This window comes from Nicotiana attenuata, chromosome 6, assembly GCF_001879085.1.
Source record: "Nicotiana attenuata strain UT chromosome 6, NIATTr2, whole genome shotgun sequence".
NCBI lineage: Eukaryota > Viridiplantae > Streptophyta > Magnoliopsida > Solanales > Solanaceae > Nicotiana > Nicotiana attenuata.
Window position 1 is genome coordinate 44488320 of NC_031994.1, and position 19487 is coordinate 44507806.

Genomic DNA, 19487 nt, shown 5'->3' on the forward strand with positions numbered 1-19487 from the left:
GGGATGATAGCGCACACAAGGAAATTTGTTAGATCCACGAACCATGGCACCTCTTTCATTGAAATAGCCAAGAGTTGCTCATCAGGGAAAGAGTCATTGATTTCAAGGCCATCATGCAGCCTCCCTCCTCCTCCGAACGAGACAAGTGGTCCGCCGCTTGATTTTCACTACCTTTTTTATCTTGGATGTTAATATGAAACTCTTGCAACAAAAGCACCCATCTCATCAATCGAGCTTTGGAATCTTTCTTGCTCATAAGATAACGAAGTGCCACATGATCTGTGTGGACAATAACTTTTGCACCCATCAAGTACGGGTGGAACTTCTCAATTGCAAACACAATGGCAAGGAGCTCTTTCTCCGTAACAATGTAGTTGACTTGGGAACTATGCATGGTCTTTCTAGCATATTAGACTGGATGAAAAATCTTGTTGATGTGTTGCCCCAAAACAGCCCCTACCACTACGTCACATGAGCTCAAAAGGGATACTTCAATTTGGAGCGGTGATGATGGGAGTATTTGTCAACTTGAACTTTAGCAATTCAAACGCTCTCAAGCAATCATCATTGAAGTTAAAATTAGCATCCTTCTCGAGAAGCTTGCACAACGGGTTCACCACCTTAGATAAATCTTTGATGAAGCACCGGTAAAACCCCGCGCGATCTAAGAAACTCCGATGCCCTTTACCAAAGTTGGGGGTATAAGTTTAGAAATCGCCTCAATCTTTGCCTTGTCAACTTCAATTCCATTCTTTGAGATCTTGTGGAAGGACAATGCCTTCCTCGACCATGAAATGCCATTTCTCCCTATTGAGCACCAAGTTCGTTTCTTCACATCTTGCCAACATTTTATCCAAGTTTGCGAGACAATCATCAAAAGAATTCCCGAACACCGAGAAGTCATCCATGAAAAATTCAAGGTAATCCTCCACATATCCGTGAAAATAGCTATCATACACCTTTGAAAAGTCGCCGGTGCATTGCGAAAACCAAATGGCATCTTTTTGAAGGCAAAGGTACCATAGGGACATGTAAAGGTTGTTTCCTCTTGATCCCCCGGAGTAATAAGAATTTGGTTGTATCCCGAATACCCATCAAGAAAGCAATAGAAAGTGCGGCCGACCAATCTATCAAGCATTTGATCTAGGAAGGGAAGTGGAAAATAATCCTTCCTTGTGACTTTGTTGAGCTTATGATAATTCATACACACTCTCCAACTGGACCATTATTGTAGGAATCAACTAATTCTTGTCATTGGTGACCAACGTCATGCCCCCTTCTTTGGAACATATTGAACCGGAGAAGTCCACGAACTATCGGAAATGGGATAGACAACCTCGGCATCCAACAACTTGATAATATCCTTTTTGACAAACTCTTGCATGGCCTCATTTAGTCTTTTTTGATGTTCAATAGATGGTTTGGCACCTTCCTCCAAGTTAAGCTTGTGCATGCAAAATGCGGAGCTTATTCCCCGAATATCTGCCAATATCCACCCAATATCCTTCTTCCTCTTTTGTAGCACCGCCTACGTAGAATCTACCTGCATGTTAGTCAAATCAGAGGAAAGAATAACCGGTAAAGTAGAACAAGTGCCGATAAATTCATACTGAAGATGTGGAGGCAATGGCTTCAACTCCAAGGTAGGAGGCTCTTCAATTGAAGGCTTTGTAGGAGGATTTGTCCTATTTTCAAGATCCAAGGACAATTTTTGGGGTTCATAGGCTAACTCTAAGGCTCCGAAAAGCTTTCGCTAAGTAATTTAGGATTTCGTAGTGCCAGGTAGGCTAATTATAATATTTTATGTGCTACTAAAATGATGTAAATCAATTGGATATGGTAAATAAGTGTATAAGTCATACAATAAGTAATGTGGGGTCCAATGATAGGCCTAAGTCTAACTCAAGTTAGAAAATTACATAATAGGCTAAACTACCAAATGAGTTCACACAAGTCCAAACTTTGGACGAGAACATCTACATATATATGGTGTTATGTGATGAACAACCTATCAAAAGAAAGATCTTCGAGTCTAGTTTCTAACCATTCAAATCGTTCGTCATTTGGACATTCCTACACAAAGTTATGATCAAATTACCAAAGGTTGGATCTGCGATCAATTTTGCGACCGCAAAACGGTTTCGCGGACCGCATAATCATCGCAAAGTGGAGCAGAGATAGGTAAACTATTATGCTGTCGCATAATTGATTATGTTGTCGCATAATTGATATGCTGCAATTCTGCTGCCCACAAAACGATTATGCTATAGCATAATTGCACCACATAATTGACTTCGGAGGTCATTTTTGGAAATTTGCATATCCGACCCCATTTTGATAAATAAGCTATGGGGCTTCATTCGGGGCTATTTTCTACAGAGTCCAGAGAGAGAGGAGAGCATTCTAGAGAGAGAAAGAGGGAACATAGCCTTCCAATCACCCAATCTTGCACAAATTCTCAAGAATCAAGGAAGCTAATCTCTAGCTCACTATCCTTCCGGGTAAGTCCTACTTCTAAGATTTCATACAAGAGATTATGAGTTCAAAAATATATTGTGGTGTTAGAAATAGGCCATGCATGTGACACTAAGTTATAGTATGTAGGATTAATGAACTATTTTGGGTTGTTCTTGTTGAAATTGGTTGAGGGAAGAAGGAATTTCTATTGTAGAACCTTGTAGTGTATTTCACATGATTAGGTGTTTGATGAAATTCCTAAGAGAGTTACACCATGGGAAATCTTTCTAATTATTAATCAATTTTCGCTATCTCCTTATAGATTATTATTGCTAGAGGTGGTGGTGCGTTGTAGTAACTTAAGGAAAGCTTAACCATGTATGTTGGCTAAACTTCCTCTCTCGGAATTGAATTCCATAATGTTTCCGTAAGTTTAAGCATCCCAAACCCCTAATTTCTACGTTCCGGGTTATCCCCTATAAACTCATAAAACTTAATTATTCCAAACAAGCCTTATATTGAACGATAGATGTTTAAAGTATGGGTTGCTTATTAAAATGGTATGGCTTTAAGTTGTACATTAGATGAAAACTGGTATACCAATTAGGTGTTGAAGACTCAATATGCATAATACTCCTAATTTCTCGTATGTGTACTAAATGTCTTGATTGAGTGTGTCTAGTTGATGATAAACTATAAAGATGTTTGAAAACGAATTAAATGAACTGGGAGATAGAGTGTGGATAACGTCTATAATTGTGCCTAGTGATGCCTATGAAATGAGAAAATATATGAAACAGATTACGAAACGTGCCTCGACTCAACTGTATTAAGATGACTTCAAAAAGTAGAACTTGCCTAAACCTCTATTAAGGTATGTGTGGCTAAAAACCCCTCTTCTTAGAAATTGAACCCCCATGGTGTCCATGCAAATGTTGTAAGTTCCGAAAATTGATCGATATAGTGGTTGCTATTTCAAATGAATTTGTGTTGCAAGAATATATGTGCAAGGTGTGTCTCAATGCTTTCATTATGCTATATGTCAATTGAGAATGTGTGAAGAATGTGGAACATGTGCTAAAATGCCTAGACTTCTAGTCGAGTTTGAATTGAGATTGTTATGCCGAAATATGTGAAATCCTCTTTATGCTTACAACTCATAATTTCTCTCCTATGTGCCTATTATCTTGAGATGAAAGGTTTAATATTGAAAGTGGCAATGATATGAAATGTGGGGGAAAGGAGCTTGGGTTATGAAATGTGACCTAGTGCCAAGTATGATGTAATAATTGTGGTGCCAAGTGCCGATGAATTGATATATGTGAAATAAATGTGGAGTGAGATGATTGATGGAAAATGGAAATGTCTTGAGTAAGATGGCCTAGCCTGTCGGGCCGTGATCGGACGCCATGCCGCACACATGGTGGTACTGTGCTAATATTGAAACTGGAAAGTGACAATGAAATTGTGATTGAGGTACATGTCTCAAATGAAACAACCTAGCCGATCGGCTCGTGATCGGACTCCGCACAAGAAAGCGGTGGTATTGTGGATGATGGTGTAACAGTATTAAAACGTCCTAACCTAAGGTTATGGAAAATCATTTGGAATTAAGATTATAAAGAATGTCTCCAGTGAGATGACCTAGCCGATCGGGTCGTGATCGGACTCCGTGCCAAGAGTACGGTGGCATTATGAATAGTGGCATTGTGAATAGTGGTATTGTGGATAGTGGTATCGTGAACTGTGGTATTATCGGTACAAAAGATCTCCCAACTAATAATATGTATTACTTTCGTATTTTGAAAATTGTTATGTTTCAATTGGGCATTTGGATATTATTGATTGTGACTTGTTGTTTCTATGGCTTTCCTTTTCTTGTATGGTTATTCTATTTTGAATGATGATTTTTAGCATTACATACTAGTACTATTCGACAGTACTAACGTCCCTTTATTCGGGGGCGCTGTATCTTTAATGGATGCAGGTGGTTCCAGAGTAGGTGGCAGTGATCAGTGATAGTGGTACGCTCCTTTCAGCTAACTTGGTGATCCCCACTTCATTTCGGGGTCCTGTGTCATTTGGTTATCGTGTACTTTGTATTTTGAGGTATAGCCGGAGCCTTGTTGCCGGCCTTTCCATATTATTTTTCAGTTGTATTTAGAGGCTCCGTAGACAGGTTGTGGGTGGTGTTTGGTATTGGAAATTAAATTAGAAATATTGGTATTTGACAAATATGTTTTTCTTCATATCTATAAAAACTGTAACATTTTTTATATTAAGGTTTAAACTGCTAATGGAAACAAAATGGAAGTTGTTAATGAAATATTTACAAAGTATGATTGATGGAGTTCATCTCCTCTTTATTCATGAATTAGTTTGGGTAGAATAAAACCTATCAGGCTTGCTCAGTCAGGTTCACTCGGTTGAGCGCCGGTCGCGCTCCTCGGTTTTGGGGCATGACAAACTTGGTATCAGAGCCTAAGGTTTTAAAGTTTCCTACGATGTCTCGGAGGCATGTCTAGTAGAGTCCTTCTTATCGATGTGTTGTCGACCACATCTGTTAGTTGGAGGCTATTCGGACATTAGGAATTTCACCCTTCTTTGATACTCTAGATCGTGCGATAGATCCCAAGATAGGGAGCTAATTTCCTCGCTATGTCTTATTCTCAAGATGAGTAATCTTGAAACTATAATCCATGAGTTTGAAGCAGTAAGGAGGGAATAACCCCACCAGTGAATCTGAGGGGGATCGCCCAAGAGTTTGTTAAGAGAATGTATCGAGCCATGGAGGGATTGGTAGAACTTGTTGCTAAGGGTAGTACCCTTGTTCCTATTAATGTCATTGCACCACCAGATCATGTAGTATATCAGTATGTTACCAACGTGCGTTAGGGATGTGGAGTCGAGGGGCATCGATAAAGTTATTTCCCTATCAACCTAATGTTACCAAGTAAGTCAACCCTCAGTACATCATTATGAACAACGCAAATTTTACTTGTTGTGCATGTACATCCATATTGAAGAGTTCTCATAAACATGGTCTTAACAAGATGTTGAATCACAAAACATTGCATGTACCTACTCTTTGAACGCGACGCATTATTCGTGAATCCACTATATCACAAATTCTCTTATTTACATCCTTTTATGGAATTAAGTTCTATAATTATGTCTTTGAATTGTGTTATAACTCTAGGATTAATACTTCCCACATGCTTTCCTAAATTCTCAACAAGGAACTATACCTGATGAATTTCTTACAGAATCTTTTTATTTAAATGGACAACATCTACTCGCTTGTGCCTATACATGCACCGTCGTAAAGTTTACCTATGTGGTGTCAAGTTCCATGTAAAGCATCCCAGTGTTGCGATCCTTCTCGAGTCACTCTTTTACTCACTTGTGTATATGGCTTCTATGGTCTAAACAATCACTCTACTCTCTTACGAGTATCATCACGAAACCTTCTCAGTGTGTAGTAACATAAGATCATACATCAACACCTACCATATGAGTGCATGTCAATCGAAAAGTCTCTCTAAAAATTGAGATCCTCACATCTCCGTCATAGGATGATTTTGTGTCACCATCTTAGTATAACTTTCGTGTCCACTTGGGACATCCCGTAGTAATTAGCTCACTTTGTTCCTAGTATTGTGGTTGCTCGTGACGTGGTCTTGTATTGCAATTGGGAGTTAATATAGCATAAGCATGTCTAGCTCATAACAAATGTTTATTTTCTGTTTACACCTCCACAAAATTTGTTAATTGTGTTCCTTAGTGAATTCATTGTGCTAGTTTCCCAACACTTGTTCGATAACTATGAGAGAAAGTGTCCTTCTATGTGTCATTGTAACACTTCCTTTCTCATAAGGACCCTTAATAGGCTCTCCGTCAAGACCAAACGCACCTTTGGGGGTTATCATAGCACAACACCTGCTTCTCATTTTTTTCTATCTTTCATTAGCATCTGGGTATTTCTCAAGTCAAAATCCATGGAGAACTCATTATGAACATCTGCAAACCTTCCATGATTATTTTAACCTATCTCATTGGGTTCCGTTGTCTTTATGCACTCGACTTCTAGAATCATGGACTATGTCATTGTCATGTGCGGGGAGTTCTGCTATCCTTGGCATTCCACCTCCCTGGGTGGATAGAAGTTTTATTTGTCTTTCTCCTCAGAGCATCATGTTAACCATTAGAACCCCTCTAACCAATACATGATTTGATCCCAATATTAAGATGTCCTAGCTATGTGGTTTCACTCGTGAAAGGTTGAGATTAGATGCTTTCAGATTTTTTTTGCACATATCATGAGCATATCAATTAGGAAGACATGTTGTCTTATCTTTAGTTAACTCATATAGGGTCAATTATCGGGAAGGGTTAATGTCACGACCCAATTTCCATTATAGGTCGTGATGGCGCCCAACACCATCGTCAGGCAAGCCAACACGAAAAAATCAATAAGTGTTCATTTTACTTTACCAAAATAAGTATCACAATTTCTAAACTTGAAGTTAAAAACAAGTAATAATCAGTAATGTACCCAAAATAGTTATAAAATTCCCAAAAGAAATGCCTACTAATGTATGTTCCAGGACCTGGTGTCACAAGTGCATGGGCAGCTAGTAGAATATACAAAAGGATAACACTATCCTACTGTCCGAAATAGGGTAGACAGCCAAAAGTAAAGAAAAGACTCCATCGGGCAACTGAACGGCGTAGGAAGGGAGCAGCTCACCATGGAATCTCGGCCGGATCAAGGGTATGCACCAGCCTGGTAACCAGATGTACCTACCTCAGATCCTGTACAATTAAGTACAGAAGTGTAGTATGAGTACATAAACAATATGTACCCAGTAAGTATCCTGTCTAATCTCAAAGAAGTAGAGACGAGAGGTCGACATGACACTTACTAGGGTCAAATAATATGATAAGTGTTATACTGTGCATGGATAGCACAATGACTAACAATATACATCATGAGGCAACATGTCCTTTACTAGATCATATCACAGTTAACCATTTACATTTCAGGGCATATAACAAAGTTCCGATCACAGCAATATACCGAGCAATAAGCATACGCAAGTAGTGCCAAGGTCGTACGGCCCGATCCAACATGAAAAATAAAGTGTGCACTGCCGGAGGGTCGAACGGTGCGAACCATAGATGCATCTATTACCCTGCTCGTGAATCATACATGCGACGCGGTCAAATGTATTTAAACACAACAACAGACAGACAAGAATATATATTAGGAGAGCAATTACTCATGAAAATATCAAAATTTCTCTTTTAAAGGCCAAGAAAAAGATGTCCTCCTTATTAGAGTCATCTACCACATTCAACATGATTTAAGAAATCCCCAAATTAATCATAGAGTCACAAGAACATCACATAAAGCATGTTTTTGGGTCCTAAACTACCCGGACTTAAGCAATAGTAGTAGCTACGCACGAACTCTCGTCACCTAGTACGTACGTAGCCCCCGCATTTAGTGGCAAATTATTCAATTATTACACCTATGGGGACAATTCCCTCTTACAAGGTTAGATAGGAGACTCACCTCGCTCCAAAGTGTACTTCCAATATCAAGAACGTGCTCAAACCCTCAAATTTGGAGCCGCACGATCCGAAACTAATTAAACGAAGTAGGAACTAGTCAATAGAAGCTCAAGAGTACGCATTTTAATTACTACAGTAATTTCCCAACCTTAAACACAAGTTTCCTAAAATCCGACCCCGGGCCCACGTGTCCGGATTTCGAAATTTTTCGAAGAAAGTTGTTCTCTAAAACCTAAGGATAAATAATATATGATTTCTACTTCATTCCATAACAAATTTCGTGGTAAAATCTCTAGGTTTTGCTCTAATCCCATGATTTTTACTAATTTTTGTGTGTTAATCTACCCAAACCCCAAGTATTAAACTCACATTAAGTGGAAATAACTTACCTCACAATGCTATATTGAAATCCCCTCTTTGAAAGCTCCCAAATCGCCCAAGTGTAGAGATAAAATGAGATAAATGGCCTAAGTCCCGTTTTTAAAAGCTGTGTCCAAGCCTCTGATGTCGCATTTGCGACATCACGTTCGCAAATGTGAACTTGAAATTGCGACAAAATCTTCGCAATTGCGAACTGGCCCATCTCCTGCTTTCGTCGCAAATGCGGACCCTGCAGGGTTCGCAATTGCGATGAAAATGTCGCAAATGCCACGCCGCCCACTTCCTGCCTTCATCGCAATTGCGATGTTTTCCTCGCAAATGCGAGGTCGCAATCGCGAACAAATTCCTCGCATTTGCGATACCTGCAAATTCCCATAGAAATACCAAAAAACTGGGTGTATTTCACCCCCAACCCATGCCCGAAACTCACCCGAGCCCTCGGGGCTCCACTCCGAACACCCGCATAAGTCCAACAACCTTGTACAAACTTGCTCGAGTGATCAAATTGCCGAAATAACATCTAAAACTACGAATTCAACTCCAAAACGCATGAAATCCTTAAGAACACTCAAATTCCTACTTTTACAACCGGACGTCCGAATTTTGTCAAATCAGTCTCGTTTCTCACCAAACTTCACACACAAGACTTAAATATTATATTGGACCTGTAGCTGGGCTCCGGAACCAACATACGATCCCGATATCATCATGATCAAACATTATTAAATTCTTTAAATCCTTGGAAATTTCACTTTAACAATTTCTAACAAAAATTCATTTCGGGCTAGAGACCCCGGAATTAGATTCCAGGCATACGCCCAGGTCCCATATTTTCCTACTGACCCTCCGGGACCGTCAAATCACGAGTCCGGGTCCGTTTACTAAAAATTTTGACCAAAGTCAAACTTAGCCTTTTAAGAAAATTTTAAGGAAACAATGTCCTTATTTCAACCCAAACTCCTCCAATTCCCGAACCAACCATCCCCGCAGATCACAAATTAGTTAAGGCAAGCGCGGGAAGTCTTATTTAGGGGAACGGGGTGCTAAAAAGCGAAACGACCAGTCGGGTCGTTACAGTTAAGCTATTTGAATGGTGATATTCTCATAAGCGTTTAACTTCTTTTTCATCCTCATGGGCTTGTGTCATAGATTCATTGTGCCATTTAATGTTAAGAGTGTAATTCAACTTCATGTATTTCTTTTGAAATCTCTACCACATCCATCTTGCAAGAATCCTACCATTTGGAACTAAACTGACTTTCCTTGCACTCAAGGAGGCAACCGGTGTAATATACTTGACCACTTCTCCTTAGAGCTTACAATTGTCGGTCAAGGCATATATGGAAAGGAACAATTGTTACTATCCGTTGCATAACTCATCGCCTCCCAAGAATAACTGATGCTAGCGTCTTTATCCTCCCGATCATGCTTCCCATGCATCTCGTGTCTAGAAAGAACCAATTCTTTCAGATCTCAAGATCACGTACATGGTTCCCACCTTATCAGTGCGTGCTAATTACCTCTATGCTCAATTTATCTAATAATTGACGTCGTCACAATGGTTAACCATGTCAGCATTGTTAATAGTAATCTTCGTGTCTCTTAGCATACAACCTCAGGAAGTACTCTGCTTAGCGCATTATTGAATTCCTGAATAATTCCAACCTAATCTTGAACTCCGTTGTTCCTCAGCGCGTTAAATCTATTGGGGATTGAAGGTTCAAACATGTCAAAGAGGAAGCATCACCCTGTGATCACATATATTCGATAGGTAATTTTATGGTCAATTTATTATAGCACATCTTAGAGCGATTGTTGAAGGTCATCAAAGGTTCAGTGTGGGTGTTCAGATAGAGATTTACAGTTGAGGAGGGTGAGAGGGTTATTCTCAATACATCCCCCCTGAAGACGTTATGTGAATTGATAATGAAGGTGACATAAGTGTATTTCACATTAGGCCGCACTATGAGTATGATGTTTCCCCATCGTTGTTCTCCATGTATTATCTATTTTTGTATGTCTATGTCTAAGAAGGTAGTTGGAAATCCTTTGTGCATCATTCCGGTGGAAATTACTGAAGGTGAAGTTAATGGATAGTTGGCCCATGAGGGGCGTCTATTTGTCATCCTTGTTAGGTAAGTTGGGGAGTTGAGATTGTTTCCGTGAATGTGTTATGGCGAAGTCTGTAAGTCTAAGAGGCCACCTTGAAGGCCGAGAGTGTTGTGGAAAGAAAGTATTTTCGCTCGATTGTATAGAAATTGGTTTTGACTTTAAATGTACCTTCTAGGTGTTATGATTTAAAAATGTACAGTTCATGTCCATGTATCATTATGATAATATAGTGCTTGTAATGCTGAGATTAGTGCTATTGATATATACATTGTGGTGCTTTGTGTAGTTGTGGATGTGTTGTTAGAATGGTTTTTGGTGATTCTCTGGCAGGTGGATAGGCCTAGTAACAAAGGAGACGCTGCCGAAATTTCTGAAAAACTTGGGAGTTAGTCAAAATTTAGGGACTTGAGGTAGGTTAGAAAAGGGATATATTATGTTAAGTTCTTGGGGCAGACTCTACTTCTCATTTGAGGACGAATGATCCTAAGCGGGGGAGAATGTAAGGCCCCGAAAAAATTTCACTAAGTAATTTAGGATTTCGTTGTGCCAAGTAGGCCAATTATAATATTTTATGTGCTACAAAAATGATGTATATCAATTGGATATGGTAAATAAGTGTATATGTCATACAAAAAGTAATGTGGGGTCTAATGAGAGGTCTAAGTCTAAGTCAAGTTAGAAAATTACATAAAAGGCTAAACTTCCAAATGAGTTCGCACAAGTACAAACTTTGGACGAGCATATCTACATATATATATATATATATATATNNNTATATATATATATATATATATATATATATATATATATATATATATATATATATATATATATATATATATATATATATATATATGGTGATATGTGATGAACAACCTATCAAAAGAAAGATCTTCGAGTCTAGTTTCTAACGCTTTAAACCGTTCGTCATTTGGACATTCCTACATAATGTTACGATCAAATTACCAAAGGCTGGATCTGCGATCAATTTGCGACCGCAAAACGGTTCCGCGGACCGCATAATCATCGCAAAGTGGAGCAGCGACGGGTAAACTATTATGTTGTCGCATATTGATTATGCTATCGCATAATTGATTATGCTGTCGCATTATTTATATGCTGCAATTATGCTGCCCACAAAATGATTATGCTATAGCATAATTGCACCACATAATTGACTTCGGGGGTCATTTTTAGAAATTTCTTATCTGACCCTATTTTGATAAATAAGCTTTGGGGCTAATCTAACCTTCCTATCACCCAATCTTGCACAAATTCTCAAGAATCAAGGAAGCTAATCTCTAGCTCACTATCCTTCCAGGAAAGTCCTACTTCTAAGATTTCATATAAGAGATTATGAGTTCAAAAATATATTGTGGGGTTAGAAATAGGCCATGCGTGTGACACTAAGTTATAGTATGTGGGATTAATGAACTATTTTGGGTTGTTCTTGTTGAAATTGGTTGAGGGAAGAAGGAATTTCTATTGTTGAACCTTGTAGTCTATTTCACATGATTAGGTCTTTGATGAAATTCCTAAGAGAGTTACACCATGGGAAATATTTCTAATTATTAATCGATTTTCGCTATCCCCTAATAGATTATTATTGCTAGAGGTGTTGGTGCGTTGTAGTAACTTAAGGAAAGCTTAACCAGGTATGTTGGCTAAACTTCCTCTCTCCGAATTGAATTCCATAATGTTTCCGTAAGTTTAAGCATGATCGCCCCAAACCCCTAATTTCTACGTTCCGGGTTATCCCCTATAAACTCATAAAACATGATTATTCCGAACGAGTCTTATAATGAACGATAGATGTTTAAAGTGTGGGTTGCTTATTAAAATGGTATTTCTTTGAGTTGTACGTTAAATGAAAACTAGTATACCAATTAGGTGAGGAAGACTCGATATGCTTAATACTCCTAATTGCTCGTATGCGTACTAAATGTCTTGATTGAGTGTGTCTAGTTGATGATAAACTATAAAGACGTCCGAAAATGAATTAAATGAACTAGGAAATAGAGTGTGGATAACGTCTATAATTGTGCCTAGTGATGCCTATGAAATGAGAAAATATATAAAACAGATTACGAAACGAGCCTCGACTCAACTGTTTTAAGATCACTTCAAAAAGTAGAATTTTTCTAAAGCTCTATTGAGGTATGTGTGGCCAAAAACCCCTCTTCTAAGAAATTGAACCCCCATGGTGTCCATGCAAATGTTGTAAGTTCCGAAAATTGATCGATGTAGTGGTTGCTATTTCAAATGAATTTGTGTTGCAAGAATATATGAGCAAGGTGTGTCTCAATGCTTTCATTATGCTATTTTGTCAATTGAGAATGTGTAAAAAATGTGGAACATGTGCTAAAATGCCTAGACTTCTAGTCGAGTTTGAATTGAGATTGTTATGCCAAAATATGTGAAATCCTCTTTATGCTTATGACTCATAATTTCTCCCGTATGTGCCTATTATCTTGAGATGAAAGTTTAATATTGAAAGTGGCAATTATGTTAAATGTGGGGGAAAGGAGCTTGGGTTATGAAATGTGGCCTAGTGCCAAGTTGATGTAATAATTGTGGCCCCAAGTGCCGATGAATTGATATATGTGAAACAAATGTGGAATGAGATGATTGATGTAAAATGGAAATGTCTTGAGTAAGATGGCTTAGTCGATCGGGCCGTGACCAGACGCCATGCCGCACACATGGTGGTACTGTGCTAATATTGAAACTGGAAAGTGACAATGAAATTGTTATTGAGGTACATGTCTCAAATGAGACAACCTTGCCGATCGGGTTGTGATCGGACTCCGCGCAAGAAAGCGGTGGTATTGTGTATGATGGGGTAACCGTATTAAAACGTCCCAACCTAAGGTTATTGAGATTATAAAGAACGTCTCCTGTGAGATGACCTAGCCGATCGGGTCGTGATCGGACTCCGTGCCAAGAGTACGGTGGCATTATGAATAGTGGCATTGTGAACAGTGGTATTGTGGATAGTGGTATCGTGAACTGTGGTATTATCGGTACTAAAGATCTCCCAACTAAAAATATGTATTACTTTCGTATTTTGAAAACTGTTATGTTTCAATTGGGCATTTGGATATTATTGATTGTGACTTGTTGTTTCTATGGCTTTCATTTTCTTGTATGGTTATTCTATTTTGAAAGATGATTTTTAGCATTACATACTAGTACTATTCGACAGTACTAACGTCCCTTTATTCGGGGGCGCTGTATCTTTAATGGATGCAGGTGGTTCCAGAGTAGGTGGCAGTGATCAGTGATAGCGGTACGCTCCTTTCAGCTAACTTGGTGATCCCCACTTCATTTCGGGGTCCTATGTTATTTGGTTATCGTGTACTTTGTATTTTGAGGTATAGCCGGAGCCTTGTTGCCGGCCTTTCCATATTATTCTTCAGTTGTATTTAGAGGCTCCGTAGACAGGTTGTGGGTGGTGTTTCGTATTGGAAATGAAATTAGAAATATTGGTATTTGACAAATATGTTTTTCTTCATATCTATAAAAACTGTAACATTTTTGATATTATGGTTGAAACTGCTAATGGAAACAAAATGGAAGTTGTTAATGAAATATTTACAAAGTATGATTGATGGAGTTCATCTCCTCTTTATTCATGAATTAGTTTGGGTAGAATTAAACCTATCGGGCTTGCTCAGTCGGGTTCACTCGGTTGAGCGCCGGTCGCGCTCCTCGATTTTGGGGCGTGACATTAACGACCCCATTCCTTGCAAAGTGTTCACACATTCCACGTAGCCATCCAGCTTGTCATCATCATAGTTGAGCAAGACGGCCTCCAACATATCACCAATATTGATCGTTGTACTTGTTACATCCACAATTACATCGGTCACCAAGTCCACAAAAGAGCACACCTCATTGCTATTGGGTTGCCTCATGGACATACACATATGGAAAACCATTTTTTCATCACCAACCCGGAAAGTAAGTTCTCCGGCTTCAACATCACAAAGAGCCTTCCCCGTAGCAAGGAAAGGTCTTCCAAGAATAATCGGCACCTCATAGTCAACCTCACAACCTAGAATGAAAAAATCCGCCGGATGAATGAATTTATCAACCCAAACCAAAATATCTTCAATCACTCTCAAAGGTCTCTTCGTAGTACGATCAGCCGTTTGCAATCTCATAGAGGTGGGCCTTGGTTGCCTAATTCCCAATGTCTTGAAAACCGAAGAGGGAATCAAATTGATACTTGCCCCAAGATCACAAAGAGTTTTAGCAAACCCCGCACTTCCACTTGTACAAGGAATCGTGAAAGCACCGGGATCCTCCAACTTGGGAGACATTGAATGCACAATTGCACTCACTTGACGAGTGACTTTGATAGTTTCAAAATTCATCGACCACTTCTTTGTCACAAGATCCTTCATGAACTTTGAATAACCGGGTAGTTGCTCTGAGGCTTCAACTAATGGCACATTGATTCAGAGACTCTTCAACATTTGGATAAACTTCTTGAATTAGCTTTCACCATTTTGCTTTGCGAGTCATTGAGGGTATGGAGGTGGAGGCTTAGGCAATGATGCCTTAGCCTTTTGCACTACCGGTTCCGGTATGTCAATAATGTGATCCCTAGACGGGTTCATCTCCTCTTGAGTTTCTTCTGCACTATCATCAATATCAATCCGAACCTTATCATTAGCTTGCTCTACATTGTTCGGGATCTCTTCTTCTTGTACCACTTGCTCTTTATCCACAACTTGCCTTTGGCTTGAGGTTGGTGCATTCCCACCTTTTCCACTTCTTGTAGTAACAGGCATGGCATGCCCCATGTTGTTCCCATCCTTTGGGTTAACCACCGTATCACTTGGTAGTGCCCCCTTAGGACGGGTATTTAGAGGTTGAGAGATTTGCCCATTTGAACTTCTAAGTTGCAGATTGAAGTGTTGGGGGAGGCAAGTTGGGCATCCGAATTGGCATTCCTTTCCATTATTTGCTTGAACATATTCTCAATACGCCCCATTTCATTGTTGGAAGAACTTGGACCATGGGAAGGATAAGGAGGCGGGTTGCTTGGTTGTTGAAACATTGGGGACATTTGAAAACCCGACCCCCGGTTGCCTTGATTATTGTTCCATCCGCCTTGATTATTACCTCCCAAATTTCCTTGATTATTGCCACTCCAGTTTCCTTGATTGTTGGTGTTATGCCAATTCCCTTGATTGTTGCCACCACTCCAATTACAATGGTTATTGCCACTATTCCAATTACCTTGATTGCTTGAGTTCCAATTACTTTGATTGTTTTGAGGTCGCCATTATTGTTGATTTGGGATTGGAAGTTGTTTCTTTGCCCTTGAAAGTTGTTCACATATTGCACCTCCTCTTCTTTTTCATTATAAGAGTCATCTTGATCAAACCCACTATCCTCTTGCACATCATTCTCCTCTTGATTTTGCACTTGCGGACCCTTAGTCCTTCTTTTTTTCACCATCATATTTACTCCCTCCATGGAAATGACTTGCTTAGGACTTTGCACTTGTTGAAGTTGAGCCTTTGCTAATTGATTAATGGTGGTGATCAATTCGGCTATGGCTTTCCCATGGTCATTCAACTCTTTATGGAGGTGAATCACATTCGGATCACCTTGTGGAAAATTATCCCGGTATTGCCATGCCGATGATGTATCCGCCATTTCATCAAAAATCTCACAAGCCTCCGCATAAGGCGTATTCATAAAATTTCCACCGGCAAGTTGATTCACCACACATTTGTTGGTTGTGTTAATCCCATGATAGAAAGTTTGTTGAATCATATTCTCCGACATATCATTGTTGGGACATTCTTTGACCATTATTCTATACCGTCCCCATATCTCATGTAGCGGTTCATTGGGCTCTTCTTTGAATGCTAGAATCTCATCTCGAAGTGTAGACATATGCCCGGGAGAGAAAAACATAGAAGTACATTTCTCCACCAACTCATCCCAAGTACTAATGGAATGGTTCGACCGTCGTTCCAACCAATCTAAGGCTTTCCCCCGTAGAGAGAAGGGAAAAAGCCTTAGCCTCAAAGCATCCTCGGATACATTTGTTTGTTTACTCCCCCAACAAGTGTCCACAAACCCTTCAAGTGTTTATACGCATTTCGACTCGGAGGCCCGGTGGAGAAACCTCATTGCTCTAGCAAAGTGAGCATCACATTGGTGATTTGAAAGTTGCCCGCCCTAATACGTGGAGAGACTATGGCACTTGCATACCCTTCATTGGGCAACATTCGATGTGGAGCCGTTTGTCGCGCCCCCCTTTTTCCTCTGCGGAAATCGGGTTTGTGACATTCGATCGGGACAACTCTTTCCATTTGGGAAAGGGGTTTGTAATTTTGAAGAGTCGCCACCTAACGATTTTAAGGTGCGTTAGGGCACCTATGGGGTTTAATTATAACTACATTTTTTTATATAACCAGAGATAGGGTAAGGGCTTGAAATTATCCCAAGGGGAAGGTGTTAGGCACCCCTCAGGATCCACTAGTGTGGTCCCGGCTAGATAGTTCTTTGTGAATTTGTGCAATTAACAAGTAAACAAACAAGGCTCAAATAAGAGGGGATTTTAAATACACAAATGTTTGAAAATGATTAAATAAAGCAAGGTTTTGAAAAGAGTTATAATCTAGGCGTGCTGATGAATGTAAATGGGTGCTAGGTTTATTTGCAATATGGATCACATCAATGCAATACCCGGTAATCACTCCTCAAAAGAGGGCCTACACGTGGTATTAGTGCACCGGTCATCATATCCATATCTACCCTTCCCACCCCGTTAAGGTATTAAAGCGTGGATTGGTCTCGTCCTCTGTTGCATGCTATTACCCATCCTATTCCTATCAGTCCCGGAGGGATTTAGGAATACTATTCCTATGAGAGGGAGGATATTAGGCTGACTCTTGGGTTTAAAGGTAAAAGTCTAAGGCGACATTCAAAACATATAGGACTCATATTAGGGGAAAACATGTAAAGAACTAGAAGTCTCATATATACCTCCTCAAGTAAAGCACATAAGTAGCATGACTTCAAACACATTTAGGGCCAGAATTCAAAGTACTAAGACAGGGGAGTTTTAGTTGTTGAAGCAGACCAATTTATTACATAATTCAGATAAGAAGTCTGAATCAGGCCTACTTGCTGGTTGTAGCAGTTGCTAATTAAACAAAGGTGGATTCAATTTTATCGTTATTACTTAAGGCTTGCCTAGGTGTGTATTGATGATACCCTATAAGCATGATTTCTATTACCAATTCAAAACTGGCAAAGCAGTAACAGTTTTAAACGAGCAAATTAGATCTTATAGGCATGCTTTCTAGACCGCATTAATGAAAGGAGTAACTAATTTTAACACAGTACGAGTCAAATTGATTTTAACTAAACTGGTTTCAGATTTTATGGACATAACCTCTATTGTTGCTGATTTTAATCCCTAAAGACATGGTATCTAATATTAAAGGCTAATTTGGTCCTATAGGCATGGTATCTAATGAAGCGGAGTAGGCAGGATTTATTTGATCACAGCGAAATTCCTCTAGGCATGATTTCTATAAAAATATTGATATTAACCTTATGGAATGACATCTAATTTTGAATCTGATTTTTTTAACCTTGCAGATGACGTCTGGTTATAGCCATTATATCATATAGGCAGGATATCTAATTGTGGATGTAAACATGCAGAACTCTATTAAACAGATCCTATTGGTAGGATATCTAAGTGTGGAAGTAAGCATGCAGAACTCTATTAAACAGATCCTATAGGCAGGATATCTAAGTGTAGAGTTAACACAAGCAGGACTTTATTAAATAGATCCTATAGGCAGGATATCTACCCTTAAAACATGAACAATTACCCCCATCCCTTTCACTAACCAACCCCAACATTCGTTTACAAATTATTACAGACCAAATACTGAATTACATCAAAAAATGTAAAAAAATAAGAAGTTACAACCATAGGAAGCCTGATTCTGACTTCCTCTCTGAGTTATGGAACAAACCACCTCAAATGCCACTTGTTTCAGAGCCTTTCTCAGACCTGGGTGTGTCAAAGTTCCCTAAGGGTCTCAAGGGGCCCCGGGCAATGCTTACACCCAGGCTTGCATAGCCAGATTGAGATGAGTGCAGTGTAGAAGGGCCAGCTCTTATGTGTCCAAGTTCAGAGGGAGCTCAAGGGTCCCAAGGCAAGGCTCACACGAGAGGGGCAGAACTTAGATTCTAGGAATATAGTGAAAGTGCAGAACATAGACATTTTAAAACTGGGCTGGGAAATAGTGAGTGATAAGGATGATTTGAAAACAGCAGTAGTAAATTTTAAACTATACAGAGTCAGCATTTACACAAAGTACTTAGGGGTTTTGGGAATACATTGCATGAAGCATATGACCCTAGGAGGGATCAGGTTTAGACATGCACAACAATACAAGATGCTGGCATGTTCATAAACCAGCCAGAGAATACAAACAAAAAGAGGGGATGTGGGGTTTGGGATTCATATACATAGGAGAGTATTAACTTGAAAAGGGGAAGGGAACACATTTAAACATGCTAGTAATGTAACATGATTGCAGAAACATAAGCAGAAGTGGACAAGCATGAAAGAAGTTGAAACAATTGCAGAAACATGTTGTTGTTGATGCTTGAAAATTAACTAGGACACACCAGTAATAAGCAAAGTGCAGAAAGAAAGGTAAGCAAATGTCCACAGCCTAGCCTGGCTTGCAGCCGGCTAGACAAAGCAGTAGCACAAATAGCAACAGAGAAAAGAGAGAGTTTTTAGTGAAGTGTGTGTTCTGAACTTAGATAGTTCTTGTCTTTGAAAGAAGAGGGTTGCAGGGTATTTATAGTTTTTTGAAACGAATGAAGGAGAGGTAATAAGTAAAGTCTTGATACAAACATGGAAACAATCACAAGTAAGAATCAATTACCCAAGTGATTCC